At 43.6% G+C, this 19273-nt stretch overlaps 1 protein-coding gene across 9 annotated transcripts in view; it reads left to right on the forward strand.

The window, feature by feature from the left end:
- The window catches only part of ARHGEF1 (Rho guanine nucleotide exchange factor 1), a 1792426-nt gene that overhangs the window by 347124 nt on the left and 1426029 nt on the right, over window positions 1–19273 (forward strand). For 7 of the 9 annotated variants that reach the window (XM_069640923.1, XM_069640913.1, XM_069640921.1 and 4 more), the window contains one exon: window positions 6126–6167. The exons of the other annotated variants lie outside the window; for them this stretch is intronic. The gene's annotated coding sequence lies outside the window, so the exon portion shown is untranslated. The remainder of the gene's footprint in view (window positions 1–6125; window positions 6168–19273) is intronic. 9 annotated transcript variants of the gene reach the window in all.

The following is a 19273-nucleotide window of genomic DNA, read 5'->3' on the forward strand; positions in this document are numbered from 1 at the left end:
TCGGGGCTGCCAGGCAGAGGGGCTGCCAGGCAGAGGGGCTGCCAGGCAGAGGGGCTGCCAGGCAGAGGGGCTGCCTTGGGAGTTTAATTTAAGACTGGAGAACCGGCCAATCACGGGTGGAGGGAGGGCTGGGAGGCGGGCAGAGGGAGGGAAAGAGGCAGGGGGAAAGGATCGGGCAAGACACAGCACCAGATTATTTTTTAAAAGGCCCAGATGGCACAGAGGGGGAACACCAGATCACCTGGGAACACTGCATTCTAAATGGCCTCTGCTAAATGGCACGGGCACCAACATATTTCGCACTGCGCAACCTAAATTCTTTACTTTTTGTATGTATATCCACTGTCAGTGCCATTCACTGCCTTTTGTTCAGCATGTTGATCTGTTTATCCCAGTTATATACATGCATGCCGTTTAAAATGAAAGCGCTAGGTGTGTGCAGCGATCGTGTGGCATACAGCCGGAATACACCCAAGCAGGGGTTCTTGTCTATTACAGGGGAATATTTATTCAATACAGGAGCCGTCCCGCCGTTAGCTATGCATAATTGATGCAGAGTGATGTACACACCACATGCAGACACTGGAGCAGGCATTTCAGGTAGCGCCCTTTCCGCAGGCTTCTTTCTCAGTATTCAAAGGGCTGTGACTTTGACTGTGTGTTTCAGAGCGCTTTATTTATTTGCATTTGTATAGCACACTTGCAGCCCAGAGGCATCGAGGCGCTGTTAAAAGAATATTTAGCAGAGTTTTTTCGTTAAGTTGGTTTACATGCAACCGTGAGGTCTCTTGGTTACAGGTACATCAGTATACATAAAAAAAATTACAGCGGAAAGCATTCAATAGTATTCATATAAAGAGTTTGGTTTTGATTGCTTTGTGGAAGGCTTGGTGAGACTCAATCATTCTTAGGTGGGAGGGAAGGGAATTCCAGTGGGAGGCAGCCATCGTGGGAAAGCTAGATCCCCCGCGTGGATTCTTTTGGTCTTTGGCATGAGAATCATGTTGGAGTATCCTTTCCTGAGAGGTCTAGTGGCAGTGTGTTTAACAATTCTCTGGACACGGTATGGGGGGGGTGCAAGATCATGAAGGCATTTATGTGCGAAGGAGAGGGTTTTAAAGATGATTCTCTCCTTGACAGGGAGCCTGTGAGCCTGCCTCATAATTTCTGAGATGTGCTCTTTCCTTGAAGTTCCAGTAGCCACCCTAATGGCGTTGTTTTGAGCCAGTTGGAGTTTGGCAAGGTTTTTGCACGAGGTTCCTGTTAGGAGGGCATTGCAATAGTCAAATCTGGATCCAATTATAGCCATAGCAATGGTAAGGCAGTTCTGGCGTGATGGGAATGGTCTGGCTGCGTTGATAATTTTAGAGTAATGGGCTGAGGAGGTAGCAATGGTATTCACTTGTCTGTCCTTGGTACGGTCTGAGTCTAAGTAGACACCAAGTGTTTTGAAGTTGTTGGATACCTTGGTGGGTGTATTATCAATAGTGAAGGAGGTGTAATCCTGACCAAGGTTACCCAAGGTGGTGTGTGAACTGATAAGCAGGAGTTCCGTTTTTTCGCTATTAAGGCATAGCCAGTTGTCAGCCATCCAGGATTGGATAGTCGAATAGATGAAGGTGAGATTGGACATATCTGCCTTGTAATCACCTGCGAGTGTCATCCGCATAATTAGTATATGAGATGCCCAGGGAGTCAAGGATGCTGAACAGAGGCCTCGTGAAGAGGTTATATAGCGAGGGGGCTGTGCATGATCCTTGTGGAACTCCACATATGATGTGGCTAGGGGTGGCACATGCTGAGTCGGAGAAAACTTTCATGGCCCTTTCTTGGAGAAAGGAGGTAATCCAGTCACAGGCGTTAGGGAAGAAGTTGGCAGCAGTTGCGAGATGGTGGCAGAGGGTGTTGGGATCGACTAAGTCGAAAGCAGCAGATAAATCAAGGAGTGCAGGTTTGTCTGTGTCCCTAAGATCATCCATTTGATTTTTTAGGTCTGGGAGAGCCGTTTCTGTGCCATGTCGTGGGCGGAAGCCAGATTGCCGCAGGCTCTCATCCAAGTATTTTTGTACTTGCAGGTAGGCTGCTTTGTCCAATATTTGTAGAAGGAATGGGACAGTGGTGATGGGCCTATAGTTCCCGGGATGGTAGGGTCAAGGGATCGTTTTTTTAGGAGCGGGCGTACCCATGCTTCCTTGAGTCCAGTCGGAACATGACCTGACCAGAAGGACGAGTTAATGAATTAATGCGGCAAGGAAGGGTGCAAGGGTTGGTGCGGAGTCTTTGATGAGTTGGGCTGGGCAAGCATCTCCCTTGCAGTTCGAGGGTTTAATGGTCTTAAGCAAGGTGATGTCCTCCGACTCAGTAATATCTTTAAAGTCAAACGGAGGAGCGGGCTTGGGTTTAGGGCTTATAGGCATTTGCTGTGCTGGTTGGCTATTAGTAGTTTAAGAGCTTTTTGATGGCCAAGGATTTTGGTTTTGAGTTGCTCTAGCATGGCTGACTGGATGCTATTACACCAACTTTCATCCTTGAGGAGTGTGGGTGGGGGGGTGGATGGTTTTTCCAGCTCTCTAAAGATGGAGAAGATTTCTTTGGAGCCTGATTTGGCATTATTTGTCCTAGAGTCAATTGACACGGCTTTAGCCTTGATGACATTGTTTTTGTATGACTTGGACATGGCCTTAAAGGCCTCCCTCGTAGTTTCAGAAGAATTGGCTTTCCAGGCAGAGAGGGCGGAGCATTGTTTAAGCAACTCCTGGGGGAACCAAGCGTTAGTGTTTGACCTTTTTAGCTTTCTTTAAGGTAAGTGGGGCAATGGCGTCAACAGGCTGGGTGACAATGTGTTTAAAGGTGTTGGCTAGAGTTTCTGGGTCATTTTAGAGGATGGAGCCTGTAGCGCAGGCACCATTAGAAATGGTGCCAGATTTTCGGCGGTCCTTTTGCGAGAGCTTCTGGACAAGGGGTGGTGGGCACCGAGTGCCCTTTTTTTCGAGGTGAGATTGAATTGAATATAATGGTGGTCAGACCAGGGGATTGGAATGTTGGCGTTGATTAGAATGGAGCAGTTATGATGATTGATCCAATCCAATGTGCGTCCTTTGATATGGGTGCGTTCAGAGATAGTTTGTGCGTATCCTAGGGTGGATAGAGCTTTGTTGGATTTGGCATGGCAATCCTTCGGGTCGTTTAGGCCTAGGTTTAAGTCGCCCAGGAGAAGGACTTGGGATGTCTTTTTAATGTTGTCAGAAAAGGGAGAGGATGAGGGAGTCTTGGAAGTCATCAATGGGGTCTGGAGGTCGATACACAAAATGCATGGTAATGGTGCAATTGTGGGAAAAGTTGATTTTTGAGTGGTAGGTAGTCAGTTGTACCCAAGCTGTCCTTGGGTTTCCCTGATACTAATGGTTTCCCTTGCGATAAGGGTCACACCACCACGTCTCTGGTTGGTACGGTCTTTCCTGAAGATTGTGTATTCAGCAGGGATGACGAGTGATAGAGCTGGGCCTGAACTTGACTATTAAGAGGTCGAGGTTGTCTTTGATAATAAGGTCATGGATGTCAAGGGCGTGTGCAGGTATAGAACATGCGTTGACCAGTGCAAACCTAAGAGTGGGGTCTAATCGAGGTGTGGTGGTGGTGGTGGTGGTGGTGGATGATGGTTTGGGAGCAGCAGGCATCCGGTGTGGGCACACACTTATGTGGAGCTATAGTCTGGGCAGCATGGTTACATGTAGCATGTCCTGCTCCTTTACTGTGGGTGATGTGCCGGCTGGAGCAGTTCTTATGGACTGTTGGCATTGGTAGCAGTGAGATAGATGCTACGGTACCCATGGGGCCCCTGAGGCGTGGTCGCATTAAAGTATTAGCGGACGCTGTTGCAGGTGTGTCTCTGCGCATGGGGCAGGCGCCTTTAGCAGCCGGTGGTTCAAGTTGGGCTTTGAAGGAACGGCCACGTTGGTGGACACCTGACTCCGACCCTGCGGTTACGGAAACTACAGCACGGAACGTAGGTGAGCAGCGGGGAGTGGAGTGTGCGCGCTCGGATTCGAGCGTTCCTGGTAAAGGAAGGGGGCGGGCGATAGGGGTAGGGGGCGTGCTTGGCTCTTTGGAGGTCTGAAGGGCGTGCATTGGGGCCTATACAAGGGCATAGCGCTTTACCTTGTGATAAGCTTCCAGCAGCCTCAAATGCCCTTGAGCAGCCGAGAGCTGCAGAGAGGGATGTAGGCCTTTCCTTCTGGCCTTCCCTGCGCGGCTCGCCTCCCCTCCATTTAAGGCAGGAGGGGAGGGCTGAGCGAGGTGTTGGGCCCAATCCGAGCGGTTTATTATGTTTGTTATGGTAACCGCTGCGGCAGCCATCTTATGTGCTCCTTGACGGAGGAGGCCTCGCGAAGGTGCAGGCTGGGGTCCTCTACTCGGCTGTTCTCCGGGGGTGCAATTGTGTGAAGCGCAGGTGGCAACAGATGCAGGATGGGTACTGCCTCGCAGCGCAGCTGCAGAGAGGGATGTAGGCCTTTCCTTCTGGCCTTGCCTGCGCGGCTTTGTCTCACCGCTCGTCTCCCCTCCATTTAAGGCAGGAGGGGAGGGCTGAACGAGGTGTTGGGCCCAATCCGGGCGGTTTGTTACGGTCGTCATGGTAACCGCTGCGGCAGCCATCTTAGGTGCTCCTCGACTGAGGAGGACTCGCGAAGATGCAGGCTGGGGTCCTCCACTCAGATGGTCTCCAGGGGTGCAGTTGTGTGAAGCGCAGGTGGCAACAGATGAAGGATGGCCTTCCCTGCGCGGCTTTGCCTCGCGGCTCGCTTCCCCTCCATTTAAAGCAGGAGGGGAGGGCTGATCGAGGTGCCATCACCCCAGGCGCATATGTGTACCAGAATTACTTGTATATTTAATGCTTATGGCTTGCTTACCTGGCTCCCCCTTCCCACCTCCTTTACAAGAGGCAGCTGCTAACTGCGAGATGAAGGTATTTTTACTGCTATCCCTAGCGTTCTAAAGCAAACTGCACGCCCCAATCAAGCGCTCGCTCCAGGGAGCAGAACCGTAATTCTGGCAGCCCTGCTGAGTGCAAATGACCAAGGCTGCCCCAAACCCTACCCCAATCCCCTAGCACACACACCTGAAAGAATGGGTGGAGCTGGAGTCTTAAGTCCATGGACTGGCCGGAGGGCAGGTTGTGTGGTGCCCCGTGCAGGAAGTGGTACTTGTTTAGGGCAGGCAGGAAGGCGGATGGATGGATGGATGGACCGGCCTCTATAATTGTGATGCGGCAAAAAGCCGCGCCACACCAGCCACAGTGCTGGCCCTCTATTTGTGGATCACATGCACTACGTGACTGGTAAGAGCCACATAGCCGCATTTGGCCCACAGGCCGTATGTTGTGCACCTGTGATCTAGAATAATGAAGAATGACTTGTCTATTGTGAAGCTTTGCAAGATGTCTTAATATCATCCGGTGCAGATAGAATCCTGTGGTTTGGTTTTGTGAAGTCTGTTATGGGCCTCAAATTTACAGACCCTTTGGACAGATCCCTGCTTTTATGGTTCTCATGCCAAAATAATCCTAATGGATACTTATCAAGGTTTGCATCATAATGTAACATTGAACACTTACGGCAACTACAGTTTATTTTCCGAATAGTTAATCATTAAAAGTACCCAGGGCTTTGAGGAGAATATGTACTCAAGTCAACTCTTTAAAAACTCTCTTCTTAAAACTTTGTTTGGGCATCTTTCTTTTTTTAAAGCATCCTGGATGGGCGATTTATTTGCCAAATTCCCGTATTCTGTGATGAGACAGTCACTGACTTCTTGTTTTTTTTGCCCTCTCTATAAAAAGCAATGGGGACTTTGGCTTAACTCTGCACTAACATCTCTTAATGTTAAGAGACGCTTAATGTGTTTGTAAATCTGAAAAAACGGTTTCAATTTTTGAAATGGTTTGGAAAATTAGGTATTTGAATTTTGCCTATAACATTTTCTCTTAAGCAGGTTTTGCTTTTGTATGTATTGTAAGCTTACTCCATAATGTATTTATTGTACATATTCACAATTGAATATATCTTGGTATGTGAAGAGATGCTTTAAGAATGTATGTATAACTTGTCCTTTGCACTGTGTACTTTTAGGGATTTTATGATCCGAATAAAGACAGAGAGCTCTATAGTCAGGTAAGGTTGAATCCATGTCTCATTTCCTCATGCGTACAAAACCTATTGTCATTCCTGCAAACTTATTGCAGAGCTAGATCTAACTCATTGTGTTACACATGTTGCCTTTTTTAGAGCTATTTATCTTGATGTTTACTGTATTGCTGTTTGCAATTCTAGATGGACCCACTGTTACCAGAGCTGGCTTTTTCAAAGATAAATTAACTCTGTTCCTGTTAATTCAGTTCCTGTTTGCACTGCTAGATAAACGCACAGTGTTGCCTAAATTACTATTCGTGCACTGTTACATAACAGTTTTTACTTTAATTGTATCTTTTCTGTCCAGTTGTTGTGTCTTTCCTGCCCCTCTTCCCCACCACATTGATACAAAACCTGTGGGACCTCCAATTGCTTCAGCTAACGTTCAGCCTCTCCTACCTGCCCCCCCCCCAACCTCATATTTACCTGAAATTGACTGCTAGGGGGGGCGATTCTTTTAAAGCTGTGAAATCATTCCTTGTTCTCCTGTGGCAGATTGCCATCTGTGAGGGCAGAATTGCCTGAGCTTTTGTTGTTTTTAATATGTACGGTCGAGGGTAACACTGTCTGTGAAAGGGATCTGCGAATCCGGCATAATGATGCATGCTGAAAAGTATAGTGAAAACATAACTCTGTTGAGCTGGTCGGCTGCCATCATTCAGCAGCTGCCTTGTAGTTTGGCACCTTCCCATTTACAGAGTCCTGTGGATTCCTGCCAACAGCCTGATGGAATTAAAAGTTCCATCAGACAGGGACTGCCTTTAACTGTAGACAGCCCTGATCCCCTATTCTTTAATTGTGTGCTCCCAAAGCCTATTGGCAGATTAAAATCTAAATATAAATCCGGTCAAGTTGTGACAGTGACCTCTGGGAATCTACAGTTCTACTGGCCAAAACCTTTTAGCGTCTGATTAGTTGTCAATGACTCACTTCATTGACAGGGTCTTGTGTATCAGCCGTCTTGTACTTGGTTTCCACACAAACATTTGGGACCAGCTCGGCAACACGCGCCCACCACCCCCGATCTCTTTGGAAAGGCTTGTCACCTTAGCCAGATGACCTGAAATCTCCCCAAGACCTTACCTGGGAACAAATGCTTCAAAGGAGAGTACAATGGAGGTCTCACACCAGAGTAATGATTACGTGACTTTGATGCAAGACAGACCCAAAAGAAGGCTGAATTGGAGTAGCCAGGAGAGAAGTACCAGCCCACAGAAGGGTCCTGCCATCTCAGAAACTCCCAGGACTCTCACTTTTCCTGTGCCCCTTACCTACCCTTTGCAGGCAAAGCACTCTGGGACTGACATCACCAGGCAAATACTCTAAATATAGCATCCACGATTTGATCCTTTACAGAAAGATAGAAGGGGACCAATCTGCTGTGGCAGATTTGCCTATTTAAGGGAGTGAGACCACCCTCTGTGAAACCTCTTTAGACTACATAGGGGGGATTTCACCTGGCAATGTATTGTGGGTACAGTCTTCACTGAAGTCCTCTTCAGTAGAAGTGAGGATAAAAACCTCCAAGAAATTAGCAATCCTTTAACCTTGGACAGTGCTCCAGATAAGATTTTGAAGTGGGAGTATTTTACTCCCTATTTTTTAAAGTTTGGAGTAAAATGATTTTAGTGAGTAAAACTGTAAGTACCGTTCCCAGTGAGTTTTTAATAACTAAATAAAGAAATGTGTTGTAAGAATGAAAAAGGTCAATGTTTACCTCTTCAGATTAGGCAGTAATAATAGAGCTTCTTCCTATGGCACTATGTTTACTACTGGTCCAACCATATCAATGAGGCTGTGTAGATGAAAGCAGGGGGACATGCTCTGATGTCGGTTTCCCATTTTTGTTGGGAGAAATGTTACTCCCCATTTGAATTTTTTGGGAGTATTTGCCTATTTTTAGAGAGTAAAAGTGGCTGATTACACCCCTTACCTCGGCCATCCTAGGCAAACATTTGGGGTGGCGTACAAACTACAAGGCTTTCTGCAAGACTAGGCCACTACTACAGAGAAACCTGCTCACTGGAGCCAACAGCCCCTGCAATTGTTCTCTGGCATTCTTACTGGCTGGAACAAGCACCCACATTGATCCAGAGACCCTGGGCTGTGTCCACCAGCAACCAAAAGGCAGGATTATGCTGTGGGCACGGTTGGCTCACTTTGATATGCTTTTGACCTCTTTGCGTCCCTTTTTGAGCTACTGCAATCACCCAGAGCTGCTGTTGACACTCTTCTTTTCGATGTGTCAACACTGTCTCCACCCAGAGGAAACCAATGATTTACCAGTCTAACTCATCCCACTGGAACCAATTGTATTGTCCTCATCCAGTCTCACCTGCCGACTTGAATGCATCAACCTGCCGGTCTTTACCACTGATTCGTCCCACTAGAAGCAGTCCTCTCGACCTGCTGGAAGCCATTGACTGAACCCATCATGCTGCAGATTCCAACTCTGTAAAAGTATCTAGTAACCTCTCTTGACACTGTCGAGTACCATGCACCATGCCAGCAAGGTATTTGAAATGGTTGTAACCCCTGGCCTAGTCCCACTGCATGTTTTTAAAGACCTTCGTTGAACTTTACTTTGCTTCTTAACATATTGCCTGTGGACCCCGGTCTTCAGACCTTGAGTACCCCCATGCATGATGGTCTGCTCATTGTGTGCCTTCTGTTACAGACGGGGGTTATAGTGTTCTTTGTAAGTGTTTCTATTCTTAGTTTCAAGTACCCTATTTTTCTATAACTTTGATTGGACATTATTTTATTATGGTACCATGGTTTGTACTGCTTACCTGTTAGTTCATATCCCTCCTGAAGAGTTAAGCCTTCCCTCGGACCATGTTACCACAAGCACTGGGAATGTCTATATTAATAAAAATAAAGCCAGTAGTGTGGTAGCTTCCACAAGGTAGACGGCAGAAGCAACTCTGCAGTAAAGAATACAGAAGATTAAAAAATATGAAACATTAAGTAAAGAAAATAAACCTATTTGAACATTTAACAACAATCCAAAATGGCTTTTTATTGCCATACTGCTGAACCCTCCCATCCTCAGGAAAAATGACAAACTGCTTAGAGAGGCTATTTGAGCGCTATAGCAGTTATTAATGTCTATTGGCGACCTGATGGGGTGAGCAAGCCAATCAGGTGGGCTAAGAGTGGCAATCTCGGGTCGTGTTCCATACCACCTGACGTCACCATTTCCCACAACCCCCACTCCCCCCTCATTTCGGCTGCGGCTCTTTCCAGTCATTTCATTTTGGCTCCCAGAGGCCGCCATGAAAATGGAAGAGGGGCTCTTCCATTTCCATGGCGGACATCTTTAGACATCTTTAGACATCTTTAGACAGTATTTTCATAAATTGAACGGGATGTGCGCGGTGTCGCGTTCAATTGATGAACATACTTTTTATTTTTATTTTTTTAGCACCCGGATTACCTATGTTAATCCGGGGTGCTAATGGCCTTAGTTCCAAGGGCTGGGAGTGGGGCGTGGGGGTGGGTGGGTGTAACGGCCCTGGGCCCTCGTTAACTGCCCTCGCTTTGCTGGGGCCGTTTGGGCTGCTTGACCATTACCCGCCCACCCGGTTCCATCCATTGGAACAGCGTTAACGCCACATTCGATAATCTTCATTCTCCATCTTCTACTGATACCATAAAGAACATATTTTTTAAGCTTCCTTCTCTTTGTGTATTTTTGTATACTGCAAATTTCTTAACTTGATAATGTACCGACCTTCTTTTCTTCCGTGCTTTGATGAAAGTACGCTATATACATTTAAATAAATACAAATTCTATGCAAAAATGATACATGCCAAAAACGAAACCTCTCTGTATTGGCCGGACGTCGTCCTAAGCCTACATCCCGGGGGATGCATTCTTCTCGGCTCTTGAGCGAGCATGTTGGAATTTTCACCCTGGATGGCATAGTTGACAGTTTGCTCCTATCTCCACACGTTCACAGTGGTATTGCTTCTAATTGGGCACATATTGTGCACAGCTGCTGGGAACTCTATCTCCTCTGGCACACACTTGCTGCGTAGTCTGTACCAAGGCATGCACTTAGCTGGTTTCATTGCTTTTCTTTAAGCATCCTCTTGTTCGGGGACAGCCGACAAGTCCCTTGTGGTTTTGTTAATTATAGCTCAAGCATTTGTCTGTAATGAGAAAGCAGAAGAGGAAGTGGGCGGGTGAACGGAGTGAAGGCTTTGAACGCACGCTGCTCGTGACCGAGGGAATAGAAGTTGGGAACCCGAGTAATGACGGCCCACAGCATTGCACAACCCCTTTCTGCTGTGCAGTTTTCTGGCGAACTAAAACTGTGTTAGACCCAGTGTGCGCTGCTCTTCTTAATTCTGAGGGGCTCATGCTCACAGCTAACATTTGTAGCCCCACTGCGTTCTGTGACCATCAGGATTCGGAGTCTTTTGTTATCATTTAGGCAGTGGCAAAGGCAGACAGTATAGGCCTGCGTGCATATTTCACACAACAGATCTGTGTAGTTGTAACTTGCCCCCACGCTCCCCTTTTATTGTTTGTGAAAATGTTGAAGTGAAATCAAAAAGGGTTGAATGGGCAAAGGTGAGGTTGCGCCACCTAAAGGTGTGGTGTGCGGTTTAATTCAAGCCTCCATGGAGATTCGGGTTTTTCCACAGAAATAAAATACTCTTCTAAAATGGGTTTATCTGTTGACACGCGGTATACTGCATGACGGGCTGCAATACTGTCTCGGCGTGCTGCCGCCCACGCTTTTATGTTTTCCCCTTCACTGATCAACTTGGATCAAACAACTGTACCGCTCCACCTTGTGGTGCTAGACGCAAATTGCCCTGTGCATAATTTCCCCCACTACCAACTCGTGGTGGCATCTACTGTTCTCTCTCAGGCCTGTGAATTGGGTTTGAACTTTAGTCTTTTATGTGACCTGTTATGACCCAAAATTGAAACACAGTAAAATGTGTACTTTTTAAACAGATTGGTAGAGTACAAAATTAAATAAAATGTCTAAAATAAGGGGTCCAGTACAGTGAGGCACCAACAGAGCAAAGAAAAGTGATACCTTCCAGGTGGCTACGGTTTATGTAAGGCCCGTGTTCAACATTCCAAGCACCGTTTTGTTGCTATGGCAGCAGCCCTCCGCTGGCTGCTTTAGTTGGCTGAGTTCAGCCCGCTAGTTGACTAGTGCCATCTCCAGTTATCCAGCAGTCCAAGTGGCCAATTCCCCAGTCGAGGTCCAAAGCCCAAGGGTCATGTTAATGTATTTTTATGAATAGACTGAATAAAATGGTGCAAGATGGGTGCGCCGTTGTGCACAGTAACCTTTACTATAGTAACACAATACAGTGAACCCCATAAAAAGCATTCAAGGTTTTGCTTTTGTCTGCTTGTTTGTAAATTGAAGAGGAGTGTTTCCAGTCTCACTGCGCCAACACATACAAATTTAAGACACTGCTTGGTTTGCAGTTTTATTAGGTGAGTATGGTACAGCCTAACACGTGTTTCGAGCAACACTGCTCTTCCTCTGAGGCTTGTACATCAAAATTAAAATTAAATTAAATATTGGTCAACCATATAAGGGGTTGTAAAGGTAACAAAATAAATAACGAGAAAAACATAGAAATAAATGCAAAGCAACCATAAAGTGCAAATTCATGGATTTCAAAATTTAAGAAGTACCATGGGGCAGTAGGGGTGATATGACCCCCAATTTTGAAGATAAGTAGGTCACATTTATGCCCCCATTAGTTAAGAGGCGTGAGTAAAATTATATAAGGCAAAAACGTTTTAAGTCCAAAAGTAGCAGAAAACATTATACCATGCAATGCATATGGAATTAATACATTAGTGGGTGATCCCACAGATCCATTTGTATACATTTAGCATTGTCAACCAGATAATAAGGAAACCCACCGTGTTAATATGGTGGGTTCAAATTGCATAAACAGTTTGGAAACAAAGTTGTAGAGTTGAGAAGGAGCGGAGAAAAAGAGAGAGACAAAACAATGGGAAAACTGTTAGTGCATAATTGCAGTGTATTCACAGTGGCCAAAAAATGTAAGGTTTAATTTAATTTAAAAAAACTAAATATAAGGTACCTTGGATTGATTGTTGAACATACGTGATTACGTGTTGTAGTTGTACTGAAGGTACAAACCTAAAGTAAATGATATTGATTATGGCATTGGTCGTAATTAATCAATTTGGAGTTGCTAAATTATGCAATTTAAAATAATTATGGCATACCTTGTTATATTCCTCGCAATTGCGGAAAGCTACCCAGTTAATATATCCGACTGTAGATGTAACAAAACAGTTGATCCGAATAAGCATTCCATTGGAGCAAAGCCGTAAAAGAAAGAGAGGTAAATCATTAGGTTAGAGCGCTAGCCGCTTGTCTAATTATAGACAGGTGGGCATGCGAACACATATTGAAGGGTGTTCTAGGGACCGGCGACAGTTACTTACCCCGGTGGTCCTGACTGAACGATCTATTCCCCACGCATGCGCTGTGTGAACTGTTGTTTTTATTGACCTGCTTATCGCTGTATACTCCAAAATGGTCGAACCCCATCAGTTCGATTCCAAACACCTATCGCTGCCAATATGCCAATCCCAAACATACCACAAGGGGCACCAGGGGTGGCAATCAACCCCGGCGGAAACGCCCCTGCCGTGCCACGCAGGATGACAAGAGCCTATCATCAACAACAATTGATGAACCAGAACCGCTGAATCTTGTTTGTAATTTGAGTAAGCATTGTCTCTCTACTGCTGAACATGCTGTGCTCAATAAAGGTTTGTCTTTTGCACCATCCGGGCTCAATAACTTTGTGGATATTCAAATTGACATTTTCAAGTTTATTCGCAAACTTAAACTCAAAAAATTCTTTGCCACTCAGATCAAAATCTTCAAACCTCAAACATCAGCACCAGTTCCATCAGACATCACGCTCCAAACAATGCTCAATACCCATATACTTATGACCCTGGAAGATGCAGACATACAGTCAGAATCAACAATTTCTAATATTTTAAATGAACTAGACATAGATCAACAGAATCTGTCGATTAAAGAACTTAGTTCGAAATCTAAATTTACACCTACATTTGCTCAAGATAACATTATTGACACCTTTCATCAAGCAGTAATCAAAGATATCCATTCTACGATTGACAAACAAACTATTTCTTTCAAGAATAAATCGAAACAGAATCTAAATCTAGCGGAACGTGCCGCTCTCCGGGAACTGGCAGACAATAAGGACCTCATCATTAAGGAAGCAGATAAAGGCGGAAACGTAGTGATAATGAACAAGGTAGATTACATCACCATGGGACTTGCTCACCTTAATCAGGCAGGCTGCTATCTACAGCTACCATCTAATCCTATTCGTCAAATTCAATTAGAGATCAACAAAATGATCTTAGAGTGGCACAAGAAAGGAGTACTATCAGATACTGAACGACAATTTTTAATTTCAGACGGTCCAACCATGCCAACCATTTACTTTCTGCCTAAACTACACAAAAGGTATACTAGTATACCCGATGGCAGACCAATAGTGAGTGGAAGAGGAGGTGTTTTGGAACCCCTTGCGCTATATATTAATCAATGTTTGTTACCTGCCATGCTCACCACCACGGCATATATTAGAGACACAATGCATGTCCTACAAATCCTAAATGACTTACCTTTTCAACAAAATTTATTGATGGTGACATTAGATGTCAAATCATTATATACATCGATTAAACACGATATGGCTATTCAAAGTGTGGAATACATTTTCCGTAATACCTCAGCATCTTACTATGTGCATATTGAAATGCTTAAGCAATTTATTATGTTTGCTTTGGAGAACAATGTGTTCCTCTTCAATGATGTGTATTTCAAACAACTCATTGGGATTGCTATGGGCGCTAGCTTCGCCCCAGCATTAGCCAATATCTTTATGCATAATTTTGAACAGCAATTTGTGTTCTGCACACATGCCTACACCTCATTTATTTACCTTTGGAAGCGTTATATAGATGATGTATTTATGCTTTGGACAGGTAACTTAGAACAACTCGAGGCTTTTGTGAATATGCTTAATTCAAACGCATGGGGCATACAATTCACTCACTCTTCCAGCGCCACTACTATTGATTTCCTGGATCTCACTATCCGCATTTCGGACTGTGGCTTCACAACCAAAACCTTCAGGAAAACTACTGCAGTTAATTCAATTCTGCATGCTGACAGTTGTCACAAAAAACATGTGATTTCAAACATACCTAAGGGAGAACTGATTAGAGCACGTCGGAATTGTACAACGTTGAATGAATATTATCTTGAAAGTCAATCAATACAAAATAGATTTTTACAAAGGGGTTACTACCAACCTAAAATAGCTGCCACAGCCCGTCAAGTCAGCTTGTTAGAGAGAGATACCTTACTCCACCCCAAACAAATGAATCATCGACAAGGTCCAGAAAAGATTCGACTGATTACTCGATATAATTCGGATAGTCATGTACTATACTCTATCATGAAGAGACATTGGCACTTACTGCAATTGGATACGGATATCAGTAACTGGATTGACCCATTTCCTAATTTTACTTTTAGTAAAGGAAGGACTCTAAAAAATTTACTCAGCCCATCATTCATGCCTAATGAAGAGCGCCAAACAACATGGCTCAACCAAGACAAATTCAAAGGCTTTCACAAATGTGGCAGCTGTTCCATGTGCCCATATACATTAGAAACTAATAATGTTTTGTTTAACCCTGGGCAAACACATCGGATTGAGTCATTCATTAATTGTAATACCAAATACACGGTCTACTGCATCATTTGTGTCTGTGGTAAGAAATATATTGGGAGTACGATCAGGCCCCTCAAAACCAGAATTCGTGAACATCTGTCGACCATTGCTAGCCAGGATGCCAAATTCCCGCTAGCATCACATTGGCAGAAATTCCATCAGCTTGATCTCAAACAAAACATTAGATTTGTAGGGCTTGCAAAAGTGACATTACCACAAAGAGGCGGTAACCTCACTCTGATTCTCCGCCGATTGGAAGCACGCCTCATATGCCAATACAGAACAGTAATTGAGGGTCTGAACACGGACCATGAACTTTCAGTTTTTCTATAATAATGTTTCATTTAATTTGCTCAGACTATATCGAAAGCCCTTCTATTATTGCCTAATTTAGTTTTAAGTTTCTCCTCCTATTGTCTTTCCTGGTCTGGTTCTATATCCAATTGTGTTCGTGTCTTTCACATAACATTATTTAACTTAGTCTTATCCTATGACTATATGAAATTTTAGCAATCGCTGTGCACAAGGTTTAGGAGTGGGCAAACAGTTTTAGACAAACAATTCCCGGAATCCATCAATTTAGTAGAGAGCGAGTCCGTCTTATCACCCTTGCCAAGAGTTGTAATCTACCTCTTAGCTGCTCAATGCATTTATATCTCAAGGTATACATATAGTTGCCAATCATAATTTATCAATTTGGCCCTCTATAACACTTTACATCACCATATTGGAGAGATGTATTTGGTCTCCATGGCAACCTGAGATTTTTATTGGAACACCATTTAGAATTCTGTTATTTCTCCATAACTTCCAGTTGGACAATTGCTTAAATGAGTTTCAATATATTAGGTTTTGAAAATATCATGCACTATTTCGCGCGAGGCGTCTCTTTATCATTTTTCCAATTGAAAGTAACAGTATTTTAACCCTTCCAAAATGGCCGACATAAGTTTAGATGGGGTTCGACCATTTTGGAGTATACAGCGATAAGCAGGTCAATAAAAACAACAGTTCACACAGCGCATGCGTGGGGAATAGATCGTTCAGTCAGGACCACCGGGGTAAGTAACTGTCGCCGGTCCCTAGAACACCCTTCAATATGTGTTCGCATGCCCACCTGTCTATAATTAGACAAGCGGCTAGCGCTCTAACCTAATGATTTACCTCTCTTTCTTTTACGGCTTTGCTCCAATGGAATGCTTATTCGGATCAACTGTTTTGTTACATCTACAGTCGGATATATTAACTGGGTAGCTTTCCGCAATTGCGAGGAATATAACAAGGTATGCCATAATTATTTTAAATTGCATAATTTAGCAACTCCAAATTGATTAATTACGACCAATGCCATAATCAATATCATTTACTTTAGGTTTGTACCTTCAGTACAACTACAACACGTAATCACGTATGTTCAACAATCAATCCAAGGTACCTTATATTTAGTTTTTTTAAATTAAATTAAACCTTACATTTTTTGGCCACTGTGAATACACTGCAATTATGCACTAACAGTTTTCCCATTGTTTTGTCTCTCTCTTTTTCTCCGCTCCTTCTCAACTCTACAACTTTGTTTCCAAACTGTTTATGCAATTTGAACCCACCATATTAACACGGTGGGTTTCCTTATTATCTGGTTGACAATGCTAAATGTATACAAATGGATCTGTGGGATCACCCACTAATGTATTAATTCCATATGCATTGCATGGTATAATGTTTTCTGCTACTTTTGGACTTAAAACGTTTTTGCCTTATATAATTTTACTCACGCCTCTTAACTAATGGGGGCATAAATGTGACCTACTTATCTTCAAAATTGGGGGTCATATCACCCCTACTGCCCCATGGTACTTCTTAAATTTTGAAATCCATGAATTTGCACTTTATGGTTGCTTTGCATTTATTTCTATGTTTTTCTCGTTATTTATTTTGTTACCTTTACAACCCCTTATATGGTTGACCAATATTTAATTTAATTTTAATTTTGATGTACAAGCCTCAGAGGAAGAGCAGTGTTGCTCGAAACACGTGTTAGGCTGTACCATACTCACCTAATAAAACTGCAAACCAAGCAGTGTCTTAAATTTGTATGTGTTGGCGCAGTGAGACTGGAAACACTCCTCCTTAACTTTACCTCACAGTGGTGTATATGGGCAATATACCCACACAACCCAGTCACCTGCTGCCCTCCATCTAACACTAACCAAGACTGCAAGCGCAGTGTCCCACTCGGCTTTTTTTTGCCCAACCTTCCTGTTCTTGTAAATTTAAGCCTTTGGAACGTGCAGCTGCAGCAACCATGGCAGAACAGGCAGAATACATCCTCACTAGAGAAGAAGATATTAAGGCTCTCTTTGCCCCACGCGGCTCTACATTGAACCCGTTCAAAAGAATTAACAAAGAAACAACGGACCTACGTTCCCTTTTTGTTAAACTTGAGAAGCTCAGTATTAGAGAAATTAACAAATTTTGGGAGAAAACTACACTCACCCATTATGTACGAGAAAAGAAAATACCAAGAGGTCTTAGAATTGTAATCTTACCGGATTTTGAAGACGCATCCGATATAGATTTAATTACAGAATGGGAAACCAATCTAGCAACAAGCTCCAATAACATGATGAAACTCTTAATTGAGCATGCAACACGGGAACACACACGGATTGTCATTGAAATTGACAAGTTGAAGGAAGCAATCAATCTTTTTGATGCCCCCAGCGCAACTGTAGACAAAAACTATCAGACACTCTATAACATTTTAAGGAAACATCAAGATGAAGTCAAATTACGAAAATCAAGAAAGTTCTCTCGAGATGACCGTGACTATAGAGACAACAGGGTCTACACCTACCAACCTAAATATGATCAAGTGTCCAGATCCAGATCCAATAGTGTAGCGTCATCTGCTGTCAGTTCGGATCCGGACAGCGAAACAGAGACCTCAGTACCCATCAATGTACCCAAGGAACAAAGCGTAATTAACAATGCAGATATCGAGCTTTATGAAGACCAATCTGAAGATCTAACAGAAGAAGTTAACTCGTCACGACCCCCCACTATCGCTAACGCTTTTTTAGAGCAAATCAAACGGTACAAAAAGGGAAATCGACAAGCACTTCTGGCCACCGCAAACAACAGAAAATCAGTTCGATTCCAAACACCTATCGCTGCCAATATGCCAATCCCAAACATACCACAAGGGGCACCAGGGGTGGCAATCAACCCCGGCGGAAACGCCCCTGCCGTGCCACGCAGGATGACAAGAGCCTATCATCAACAACAATTGATGAACCAGAACCGCTGAATCTTGTTTGTAATTTGAGTAAGCATTGTCTCTCTACTGCTGAACATGCTGTGCTCAATAAAGGTTTGTCTTTTGCACCATCCGGGCTCAATAACTTTGTGGATATTCAAATTGACATTTTCAAGTTTATTCGCAAACTTAAACTCAAAAAATTCTTTGCCACTCAGATCAAAATCTTCAAACCTCAAACATCAGCACCAGTTCCATCAGACATCACGCTCCAAACAATGCTCAATACCCATATACTTATGACCCTGGAAGATGCAGACATACAGTCAGAATCAACAATTTCTAATATTTTAAATGAACTAGACATAGATCAACAGAATCTGTCGATTAAAGAACTTAGTTCGAAATCTAAATTTACACCTACATTTGCTCAAGATAACATTATTGACACCTTTCATCAAGCAGTAATCAAAGATATCCATTCTACGATTGACAAACAAACTATTTCTTTCAAGAATAAATCGAAACAGAATCTAAATCTAGCGGAACGTGCCGCTCTCCGGGAACTGGCAGACAATAAGGACCTCATCATTAAGGAAGCAGATAAAGGCGGAAACGTAGTGATAATGAACAAGGTAGATTACATCACCATGGGACTTGCTCACCTTAATCAGGCAGGCTGCTATCTACAGCTACCATCTAATCCTATTCGTCAAATTCAATTAGAGATCAACAAAATGATCTTAGAGTGGCACAAGAAAGGAGTACTATCAGATACTGAACGACAATTTTTAATTTCAGACGGTCCAACCATGCCAACCATTTACTTTCTGCCTAAACTACACAAAAGGTATACTAGTATACCCGATGGCAGACCAATAGTGAGTGGAAGAGGAGGTGTTTTGGAACCCCTTGCGCTATATATTAATCAATGTTTGTTACCTGCCATGCTCACCACCACGGCATATATTAGAGACACAATGCATGTCCTACAAATCCTAAATGACTTACCTTTTCAACA

This window comes from Ambystoma mexicanum, chromosome 1q, assembly GCF_040938575.1.
Source record: "Ambystoma mexicanum isolate Mex_15411 chromosome 1q, UKY_AmexF1_1, whole genome shotgun sequence".
Taxonomy (NCBI): domain Eukaryota; kingdom Metazoa; phylum Chordata; class Amphibia; order Caudata; family Ambystomatidae; genus Ambystoma; species Ambystoma mexicanum.